The sequence below is a fragment of the Acinonyx jubatus genome, chromosome C2 (assembly GCF_027475565.1).
Source record: "Acinonyx jubatus isolate Ajub_Pintada_27869175 chromosome C2, VMU_Ajub_asm_v1.0, whole genome shotgun sequence".
NCBI lineage: Eukaryota > Metazoa > Chordata > Mammalia > Carnivora > Felidae > Acinonyx > Acinonyx jubatus.
The window spans coordinates 124655975-124668112 of NC_069384.1; the positions used below are offsets into that span (position 1 = coordinate 124655975).

Sequence of the window (12138 nt, forward strand, 5' to 3'; positions counted from 1 at the left end):
AAATAGGTCTAATTTAAATTCAGCTGTGGTAATCTCTGTGTTCTAGACTAAATATCCTAGTCTCTTTACATTTATGCTCATGACACTAGATTACCTTTCACTTTCCTTTATGGTTTGTCAGTATTGCTCTTTATTGTTTTTGCTTTTAGCGCTCTGTAAAATTCTTCTTTCTTGCCTGTGCTTGATACCTCATATCAGAATCTCTGTAGTTCCTGGGTGGAACCTATTTTCTGTTGTTCCACCCCATTTCTTCTTCTCTGTGTTGAATCATCCCATATCCTCTTTAAGTTCATCTAAAACCTTTTTAGCTCTTTATATGTCAAGCAAAATGATACTTGACGCCTGTCACCAGGGTAGAAGTTCAAACACTTATGCCCACTGCATCTTGAAACCAGGTTTGCCAAGGAAAAGACAACACAGTCAAGCACTGGATGGAGCAATGTTTTACTCACATAAGAGGGGACAGAACAATATCGACTTTACTAGTGGGCCTTGGTCCTCCATGGCCAGCAGGTTCCAAGCAGCAAATCAGCATGGGGCAGTTGCCCTGCATGTACCTCTCTTATGCCACAAAACTAAGGACCCTGTCCTCTCCCCTGAAGAGATAGTTTTAGTAGTGAGTTTGGCCAGGTGCCTTGTGACTCACATGGTTAAGAAGACCATGGGGACCTACAATGAGTCTGAAATAGGAACGATATTTCCACAAAAGGCAGTTATCCCAGCACAGGTTGCAAAGACTCATCCCTTGATAAGGAAATGTTCCAGACCCACGGCCCATTCTTATGCAGCCAAGTAGGGGTCAAAAGAATGCATGCAGAAGACTACCTTTCCCAGCAGTCCACACCTCACCCCTGCTTGGTCATCAAAGTGGCAGATAAAGCAAATCATATCCTGTAGGACCATTGCCCGCTCCAAACCCGAAGACAGAATTAGGTCCGATAGGGTCCTTGAACAACCTATATGGATGTGGATTGCTCATACAGCTTCCCTGTCATTTGGAGATGGCACTTACCAGGGTGCTTAAGAGAGCCAGACCCAGGAGAATGATCAGGCTTCCCTGGAGGATGGTGCTCAACTAGAAACCCCAAGTGCCTAGATTAGGCCAACTAAAGAGGTTAAAAACTAAGTCTGAGGGCCTGTGAATATACAGCTAATAACCATCCCATCTGAATGTGGATATTCACCAGCTCAGTTTTTAACTTGAATTATTGACATATGTACACACATGCCACACTTTTCTACACCAGATGATCGAGGGCTGTCACCACACTGGCTAGTGAGTTCATTGAGTCTTGTTGATCTTGAATGGCTTACACAGTAGCATTAACTATTTCTGCCATGGTTAAGGACAGGTTGTATACCATTTTTTCTAGGGCTACATACCTATACCCAGTATTAGAATTTGGATAATTGAATGAAACCGGTGGTTAATATGTCTTCCCAGGAGGGAACTGTGCATCACTCTGTGGTGTGTCAGCAAAGCATGTCCTTTCCAGCCCTCTCTGCAGTTCCTGACATGGACAGTGAGGCAATAAAATCTTTCCCTTGGAGGCATACATTCTGTTGTCCATTGGAGTCCACAGAGAAATACGTAATACAAGAGTGTGGGTGACATCCACCAGGGATTTGTTCTCAAAATGCTGACTCGTCTCAGCCTGCTTTTGCCATGTGGTTACCAAGAAAGAAAAGTTACATATTGGGTGTCCACATCCAGAATTTCAATAAAGATTAGTAATAACCATTCTAGTACAGGGGTCTTTTTTCTGTCACATCATGGATGATATTAAAGCAGGAGACTCCAGGGGCGCCTGGGTGGCTCAGTCTGTTAAGCGTCCGACTTCAGCCCAGGTCACTATCTTGCGGTCCGTGAGTTCGAGCCCCGCGTCTGGGCTGATGGCTCAGAGCCTGGAGCCTGCTTCCAATTCTGTGTGTCACTCTCTCTCTGCCCCTCCCCCGTTCATGCTCTGTCTCTCTCTGTCTCAAAAATAAATAAACGTTAAAAAAAATTAAAAATAAAAAAAATAAAGCAGGAGACTCCAGAGTATGCTTGCATCTGGACTGTATTGAAGGACTCACCCAGTGATTTGACCCATTGATAACTAAGGAAGGTCTGAATAGTTGTAATTGGCCAGGACATTATAGTGGGAATGCAGGGCAAGAGGGACTTTATTCCAGAATAACAAATCCAGCATTGGTTAAGTTTCCCTTCTCTTACTGTGGCTGTACAGATTTTTATCAAGTTGTTGTTTTACCAGGCATTCTGTAGCAGAGGATTCTGTAGGAATGAGAAGAAAGAGTAATGTTCCTCCCTGTCTTCTACTCCATGAACCTCCTAAGGCCAAAGATGCTCCAGTCTACTACTTGTGGTGCTAATTACTTAGGTGTTGCAACCCAGGCTATCTGCCCCAATCCTGATGCTACTATCTTTTTGAGCACCCAGTGTCGTTGCTTGATCCATACTTTTTGGCCTTAATTGGCCAATCCAGAAAGGGAGGTCATGTGCTGCACATACTTGACATTCCAGTAACATCACCCACCTGATCTGAAGGACACTAGCACTGTGGTACTTCTTGGTTTTGTCTCCTACCCTTATGGTTTCCCATAGAAGGGAGGTGCCCAATGGAAGCATCACATCCAGAGTAGGGTCAGGGGGCCACGTCCGGTGTGCTGTGGCAGCCAGAACTGCAAACCAGTACACCAAGGGGAAAAAAGAATGACTGCTATACTGAGATTGGTATTTTGCAGGCATAGCCTAAACACATGGCTGCCTACTCCCTGCCTTCCACCGCATCTAACCTCAGTATTTCCCAGCATGCATCATAGTGCCATTTTCCCCTTGTACTGCCGTGCACTGTTTAGTAGCCATACAGCCCTAGTCAGATGGGGGTACCAATTCATTAGCAGGCTGTCTTGGTATTCTTTCTTTAGTTGCTGTGTAAGTCACCCATTCATTCATTTAGTGGCTCCATTGGCATGAAAGTGATAATATGCATAAAAAGTTCATATTCCATGAGAATATATACCCATTGTTGTCTTGCTTGGGCAATGAAGGATATTCCTTGGTCAGAGTGAAATCTTTTAGGGCATCCAAAAATATGACATAAGGTTTGTTCAAGGACAGCTATGATAGTTTCAGTCAGCGTCCAAATGTCAGACTGGAATAGGAATACCATAGTCTGAGTAGGTGTTAATGGCAGTGAGGCAGCATCTGTGCTCATGGCTATGGGTTGGGGATACAGTGTGATCAATCTACTAGACCCAGGTGGGTCCCAGTCCTTGGTTAATGTGTCCCAGTTCTCTCTAGATGATTTGAGTATATTGAGAAGAATCATAAGATTGCACTGCATCCTTAGTCTTGGTGTCTTCCAGGGTTATCCCTTGGGCTTTGCTGCATTTTTCACATATGCAGTGGACTCCCATGTCCAGTTCATAGATATACCCAGTGAGAGATTGTTGCAGCCTGCAAGGCACAGGGTGGATTGGCATAAGAGTGCTACTTATGCTTTTATTTTAAAAGGTCTTTTGTCTTGACTATCCACATGAGTGACATATTTTTTTCTTTATAGACAGTAAGCTGCTGCCTTGGTTCTTTTTCCTATATGGGACATCCCTTAACAGTCTAGTCTTTTAGTTGCCCTTCTCCTGACCATTGACGAGAGCCTGTGAGTTGGTAAAAATGTATCATGGCATGGTGGTAGGGGTGGCCTGTACAGCTATCACCAAAGCACAGAGCTTGGGCCATTGGATAGAACATCCACATCTTGTCTCAGTCGAAAGATGGCCATCTCTTGGCCAGGTGGCAACTGCAACCCAGCAGACCCTATCTGCTTTAAGTTCCACAGGGCAGTCAGTAAACCATGGCTTACAGTCACCAGGCACATTTTAAAATCTTGTGCCCTAGGTAGCCTTAGGAGAGGCCAGAGCATCCCCTATAGGTTCTTTGTGCCTTTCTGGTAAGCTGGCTATTTGCTTATGGAGCCTGCTAGTCCCTTGGGATTCTGTCCAGGCCTTATATTGGGTGTACCATTTCCATTTTATGATTGAACTTTGGTATGAACCTTTCTAATTTTATTGGTAGGCTTTGTAATTACCCAAGTGAAAATAGACAGTTCAAGTTGTAGTGTTTGTGTATAGCACTCTGGATGTAAGATGCTCCATCTCTATTAGTGCCCAATAGCAAGCAAGGAAATGTCGTTCAAAAGGGGTGTATTGGGTGGTAGCTTCTGGAATTTTGCAGATCCAGAGTCCAAGAAGCCAGGGCACCACAGTGGCAATTTCCTCCTGCCACAGACCAATCAGTATGTTAGGGGTGTGTGGAAACCTGCAGTTCCATCAGTCTAGCAAGTTTCAAAGGTCCCCAAAGCTGTGTCTGGGCCTTGGCTTGTTGAATAGCTTCCAAGGCCTGCTGCAGCAAAAGACTTCATTTAAAATTGGTGCTTTAAGGGGTACCTGGGTGACTCAGTGGGTTGCGTCTGACTCTTGATTTCAGGTCAGGTCATGATCTCACAGTCAAGACATTGAGCCCTGTATCAGACTCTGTACTGGATGGTGGAGCCTGCTTGAGATTCTCCCTCTCCCTTTTGCCCCTCCCCCATTCGTGTGTGTGTGTGTGTGTGTGTGTGTGTGTGTGTGTGTGTGTGCGCGCGTGCGCACTCTGTTTTTTTCTCAAAATAAATAAAATTGGCTGCTCTGTGGTTCATCTTAATTAAAGGAGCCAAGAAAGCACCCTGGTGGGACACATGCTCTTTAATTACTCAAAGAGGCCCACTGCTTTTGGGATTCCTTTTTATTAATGGGTGCTGCCGATGCCTATATTTTTGTTTGATTGTCTCTGGGATACTTCTTTAGTTTCCCACCCAAGTGCCCCTTAATAATTGCACCTGATACGCCAGGCCCGGGACTTCATCTAGTTTTATAGTCACATTGGCAGTAATCATTTCATCAGTGACTTAAGTATAGCACTGCAGCCACATGTTTTTCAGTTAGCCCTACTGTCAGAATGTTATTAATGTAATGGATGACTAAAATGTCAATGAGGACTTGGGCTTATTGAAGATCAAGACCTAGTCAATAATGACATATTACAAGAAATAGAGTAAAAGTGTATGCAGGCTGTTTTGTGTGAATGCTAATTGGTCCTAATCCTCTTCATGCAAAGAGACTGAGTAAAAGTCATTAGCCAGATCAGTAACAGTGTACAAGTTTTCCCTATGGGTTGCCACCATTGTGTACTGATGACAATATCAAGGGCCAAAGCTGGAACTTCTCCATTTAACCTGTGAAAATCTGTCAACCTCCATGCTCTGAGGCTTTCCTAACTAGCCAGACAGGGCTATTATATTATGGCAGGATGGCTATCAGCTCCTCTGCTTATCTTGTCTTGAATTAACAGAATAGTGTCCTTTTCCCCATCATGGATTCAGTATTTTTGTTGAACAGTATGCAGTGGTTTGGGCAACTCTGTAGTTTGCAAGGAATGTACCTGGCCCATTATGCTTGAGTCTGTCCTTGTTGTGGTGCATACCCCTTGAGGTGGTGATGGCATTCAATACTACACATAGTCAGAATGTTAATAACCTAATTATATACTTAGTGGTGGGGACTATAATCATCAGCACACAAAATGGTCCAGAGGACCCTATCCACAAACACACGTGGACTTATCCATCATGGGTAACTACACCATCCTCAACCACCAAAAGCTACTCCTACGAGGACCTAAAATTATTGCCATTGGAGTACCAGTACCCAAGGGCTCCCATAAAAGTCTGAATTCCACCTCCATCTTTCATTCTGTCCTGACAGGGGCATAGGGCCTCTAGTTTCAGGTAGGGACTCAGAGACCTTGGCCCCATCCCTAACTGTGCTGTAGACATTTGAGTCTACTATGCCCCATCATCAAACGTGCACCAGCCAGGGTGCATGAGGCTCCCCTGGGTCCATCCACATCTGTCCTCCACTTACAGAGAAGGAGTTCATTTCAACAGTTTTGTTTTCAGCAATGCCATCAGTGGTTTCACACTAAGTGAAAACTCATCTTATTTGATGTGTGTAGGAAGCCAGGATCAGGAGACATTTCCTACATGGGACCCCTTTACTTCTCTCTGAGATCAATTGTGACCCCTAAGACACCATGTGAGTTGGGAGTTGGCATGAGAGCAGGAAGGCAGTCAAAAGCCAGAATATAGTTTCCATACTCTTTTGAGAACCCACCTCACATTTCCACCCTCATCCATTGCACCAGCTCATCCTTGTTGTTAGATAATCCACATCCCATTTGTCATCATATGTCCAGAGGGAGAGACCAGTACAGTCAGTCCATCACTACTACCCCATCTACAGAACTGGCAAGTCTTTTCAGTGGGGCTAGCCCTTTTGTGTCCACCATTTCATGGTGTTTTATTAGCAGCTCTGGATCTCTTGGTAAGGAAGTGTTCCAGGCCCAAGGCCCATTCTTATGCAGCTAAGTTGGGGGTCTTTACCAAGTTGAGGGTCTAAAGACGGCATGCATAAGACTGCCTTACCCAAGGGTACATAACAAGTCCCTTTCAATATTACTTCCTCTCTTCTTACCAAATTAAAAAAAAGAAAAAGGAAAAAAATGCATACAAGGAAACTTTTGGAAGTGATGGATATGTTATTGCCTTGATTGTAATATCATGCATGTACACATATGTCCAGATTCATCAAACAAACATGAATTTTTCCTTGTGTATCTGTTATGTCTCACTAAAATTCTTAAAAATAAAAAAGACTTCCTTCTCTCTACTCTCTTCCACTTGCTGCATACAAACACATCTTCTTTTTTTATACAATTTACGTATTTTTTATAATTTACATCCAAGTTAGCACATGGTGGAACAATTTCATAAGTAGATTCCTTAAGCCCCTTTCCCGTTTAGCCCATCCCCCTCCACAACCCCTCCAGCAACCCTCTGTTTGTTCTCTATATTTAAGAGTCTCTTATGTTTTGTCCCCCTTCGTGTTTTTATATTATTTTTGCTTCCCTTGTTCATGTTTTGTATCTTAAAGTCCTCATATGAGTGAAGTCGTATGATTTTTGTCTTTCTCTGACTAATTTTGCTTAGCATAATACCCTCTTATTCCATCCACGTAGTTGCAAATGGCAAGATTTTATTCTTTTTGATTGCCGCATAATACTCCATTGTATATAAATACACCACATCTTTTTGATCCATTCATTCATCCATCAGTGGACATTTCAACTCTTTGGCTGTTGTTGATAGTGCTGCTATAAACATTCGGGTGCATGTGTCCGTTAGAAACAGCGTACCTGTATCCCTTGAATGAATACCTAGTAGTTCAATAGCTGGGTTGTAGGGTAGTTCTATTTTTAATTTTTTGAGGAATCTCCATACTGTTTTCCAGAGTGGCTGCACCAGTATGGATTCCCACCAGCAGTGCAAAAGAGATCCTCTTTTTTTTTTAAACACTTATTCATTTTTGAAAGAGAGAGCACAAAGGGGGGAGGGCTAGAGAGAGAGAGGTAGACACAGAACCTGAAGCAGGCTCCAGGTTCTGAGCTGTCAGCACAGAGCCTGATGTGGGGCTCGAACTCACGGACCATGAGATTATGACCTGAGTCGAAGTCGGCCGCTTAACCGACTGAGCCACCCAGGCACCCCCAAAAGAGATCCTTTTTCTCCACATCCTCAACAACATCTGTTGTTGCCTGAGTTGTTAATGTTAGCCATTCTGACGATGTGTGGTAGTATCTCAGTGTGGTTTTGATTTGTATTTCCCTGATGATGAGTGATGTTGAGTGATGTGTCGGTTGGCCATCTGGATGTCTTCTTTGGAGAAGTGTCTATTCCTGTCGTTTGCCCATTTCTTTACAGGATTATTTGTTTTTTGGCTGTTGAGTTTGATAAGTTCTCTATAGATTTTGGATACCAACCCTTTATCTGGTATGTCATTTGCAAATATCTTCTTCCATTGTGCCAGTTGCCTTCTAGTTTTGCTGATTGTTTCCTTCCCTGTGCAGAAGCTTTTTATTTTGATGAGGTCCCAGCAATTGTTTTGCTTTTGTTTCCCTTGCCTCCAGAGACGTGTTGAGTAAGAAGTTGCTGCAGCCAAGGTCAAAGAGGTTTTTGCCTGCTTTCTCCTCGAGGATTTTGATGGCTTCCTGTCCTATGTTTAGGTCTTTCATCCATTTTGAGTTTATTTTTGTGTATGGTGTAAGAAAGTGGTCCGGGTTCATTCTTCTGCGTGTCGCTGTCCAGTTTTCCCAGCACCATTTGCTGAAGAGACTGTCTTTATTCCATTGGATATTGTTTTCTGCTTTGTCAAAGATTAGTTGACCATATGTTTGTGGGTCCATTTCTGGGTTCTCTATTCCGTTCCATTGATCTGAGTGTCTGTTCTTGTGCCAGTACCATACTGTCCAGATGATTACAGCTTTGTAATATAGGTTGAAGTCCGGGATTGTGATGCCTCCTGCTTTGGTTTTCTTTTTCAAGGTTGCTTTGGCTATTCGGGATCTTTTCTGGTTCCATACAAATCTTAGGATTGTTTGTTCTAGCTCTGTGAAGAATGATGGTGTTATTTGGTAGGTATTGCATTGAGTATGTAGATTGCCTTGGGTAATATTGACATTTTAACAATATTCTTCCTATCTAGGAGCATGGAATCTTTTCCCAGTTTTTTGTGTCTTCTTCAGTTTCTTTCGTAAGCTTTCTATAGTTTTCAGTATGTATAGATTTTTCACCTCTTTGGTTAGATTTATTCCTAGGTATTTTATGGGTTTTGGTGTAATTGTAAATGGGACCAATTCCTTGATTTCTCTTTCTGTTGCTTCATTCTTGGTGTATAGGAATGCAACTGATTTCTATGCATTGATTTTATATCCTGTAACTGCTGAATTCATTGATCAGTTCTAGCAGTTTTTTGATGGAATCTTTGGGGTTTTCCATGTAGAGTATCATGTCATCTGTGAAGAGTGAAAGTTTGAACTCCTCCTGCCTGATTTGGATGCTTTTTACTTCTTTGTGTTGTCTGATTGCTGAAGCTAAGACTTCCAATACTAGGTTAAAAAACAGTGGCGAGAGTGGACATCCCTGTCTTGTTCCTGATCTTAGTGGGGAAAGCTCTCAGTTTTTCCCCATTGAGGATGATATTAATGTTGGATCTTTCATATATGGCTTTATTATCTCAAGCTATGATCCTTCTATCCCTACTTTCTTGAGGGTTTTTATCAAGAAAGAATGCTGTATTTTGTCAAATGCTTTCTCTGCGTCTTTTGAGAAGATCATGTGGCTCTTGTCCTTTCTTCTATTGATGTGATGAATCACATTTATTGTTTTGTGGATATTGAACCAGCCCTGCATCCCAGGTATAAATCCTACTTGGTGATGGTGAATAATTTTTTTAATGTATTGTTGGATCCAGTTGGCTAATATCTTGTTGAGGATTTTTGCATCCATGTTCATCAGGGAAATTGGTCTATAGTTCTCCTTTTTAGTGGGGTCTTTGTGTGGTTTTGGATCAAGGTAATGCTGGCTTCATAGAGTTTGGAAGTTTTCCTTTCATTTCTATTTTTTGGAACAGTTTCAAGACAACAGGTGTCAACTCCTCCTTATATGTTTGGTAGAATTCCCCTGGAAAGCCATCTGGCCCTGGACTCTTGTTTTTTGGAAGATTTTTTTATTACTTATTTGATTTTTTTACTGGTTATGGGTCTGTTCAAATTTTCTATTTCTTCCTGTTTCAGTTTTGGTAGTGTATATGTTTCTAGCAGTTTACCCATTCCTTCCAGATTGCCCATTTTATTGGCATATAATTGCTCATAATAATGTCTTATTATTGTTTGTATTTCTGCTGCAAACACATCCTCTTCTTGACAGGCCACCTGCATTTGGTTCATTTTAACTCTTTCACTGTATTCCTATTGGGAGTATTCATATAACACAAATGCATTTTAGTAAAAATTAGCATTTCTTCTAGAAGCATGAATTATTGTCCCTTAAAAACACAACTCATTATGATATCATGCTACACAATAATTTTTACAGCTCTTAACATTTTCTTTCAAAAGGAATTTTGCAAAAATATTGATTAGTTAGAGCATCTGACAAATATGCCCAGCCTCTTCGTTCAGCAAATCATTTCATCTGTGTTTCTTTTCTGTTTTCATATATTTGTATATTTATTCATTCAAAATTATTTATTGAGAAGCAACTATGTATTAGGCACTGTGTTAAACAGTATTCACATTTGAATAGAATTTTGTGTAATGGAAGACAACAATGCTTTTAGATAGTATAATAGAAATAAGCGTCAGAGTATAGTAGAAACCCAAAATAGATCCATTACCAAAAAGGCAACTGGAGTTTTCATCTAAGTTATTTTATAGTTTCTAAAGTGCTGTCATGGGTACCATCTTATTTAATTAAGTTCCTGCATTGTGGGCAGGGCATGTTATAGGTAAAGAACCAAGACTTAGGAAGAGAGGCAGTCAGTTGAGAGGCATGACTGGATAAAGTGAAGTACGATTCAGTTAGTGTCTTTGCTCTACCTATATTTGGCTGTGGAACTTGGATAGTCATTTCATCTTTGATGGCTTTCTTCTCTTTTTTTTTTCTTTTATTTTTTTAATGTTTATTTTTGAGAGAGACAGAGCGCGAGCTGGGATGGGGCAGAGAGGGAGACATAGAATCTGAAGCAGGTTCCAGGCTCCAAGCTGACAGCACAGAACCTGATGCAAGGCTTGAATCCATGAGCCACAAGATCATGACCTCAGCCTAAGTCAAATGCTTAACCTGCTGAGCCACGCAGACGCCCTGATGGCCTATTTTCAAATCTATAATTGGAAAGAAGTGAGGAAACTACCTATATGCTATCTTAGATCTGGGGTTGTGATTTTATGCTGGGACAGCTCTCCTTAGTCTTTGGCTCATCCATTGTTGATTTCTTGGGAGTAAATATATCACATAATACTTTTTTTGGGTTTCTCCCTATCTTGCCTCCAGGAAGACCATCTCCTTTGAGCCATCTCCATGAATCTCTGGACTGCCCTTTGACTTTGCTGCTCATTAACATATTTATGCCTCCCTTGCGTCTAATGGTTACGTAATTCTACCTTATCTCTGCTATTCTGTGCTCTTATCTCCATCGCTACCAGAAGCTAAATTTTGAGTGTCTCCTGTCAGCCCTAGTCTACAGAACACTATCACTCTGGATCTTCTCAGTAATGTCTGTGCACCCATCACCAGTATTTTCCTTATTACCTTGGTAAACAGAGTATTCTCTGGGCCCTTATGAGGAACATATTCAACTGGTAGGTCTTCTGAGCTTATATAATAGATCCTATCCGGCATGCTTTTCTTTGTCTTTAAATTTCTTCCTTTCTCATTGTGCCACAGTGATTCTCGCATCTCTGTTTCATGTAATATTCACCATTGCTTTTTCCTAGAGCTATCCAGCAATGTGTTAGGCCATTTCCAAAGGCCCTTACAGGGCCTTACATCCTCTTTCAAAGGAGACTGCCCTTTATCCAAAAAGTCTCCCACATTCTGTTTTCTGTTCCCACACCCTCAGCAACCACCGACATATTCTCCTGGTTCTTGCTGGTTCAAGTTGCCCCCTTCCTATAGCACTCCGTAGCATATATTGAGTTACTAATTTCATATTAAAGGGTCATCTTAGAGGTCGTCCTGCCCTGGAGCAAGGAGATTGGGCTGTTTTATCCTGTATCATTCCCCACTGGCTGTAGGCCTTATCATGGAGGAGGGAAAGGGTTTAGACAGGAGGACACTGTGGAGCATAACCTCCCAGGAATCTTTGTGTCAGGTGATTCCTTTCAAGCATGGTCATTTCTCCAGAGAGAGGTGCAGCTATGAACCATTAGCAGTCAACACAGGAGCAAGTAGGAAGATTAGCCTTGTATATTAGGATATGGGGATCTGGGTGGGGCATCAACAGCATCTACTACAGGTGTCTCAAGTTCCTCCTATGTGGTCGAGACTTTACCAACAAACGTCATCTCATTCAGTGATATGCTAGAGATAACTTGAATCAGGTTACAAGACATTATGCACATCCCCTTGCAAATACGAGTTCCATAACATCTGTTGTTGGTAGCTTGAAACTGACTGTAGATGGAGTATTTACATCACAGAA

At 41.9% G+C, this 12138-nt stretch overlaps 1 protein-coding gene across 4 annotated transcripts in view; it reads left to right on the forward strand.

Annotated features, from left to right (window-relative positions):
* STAG1 (stromal antigen 1) overlaps nt 1–12138 on the forward strand; it is a 394549-nt gene that overhangs the window by 274028 nt on the left and 108383 nt on the right. The gene's annotated exons all lie outside the window — the stretch shown is intronic.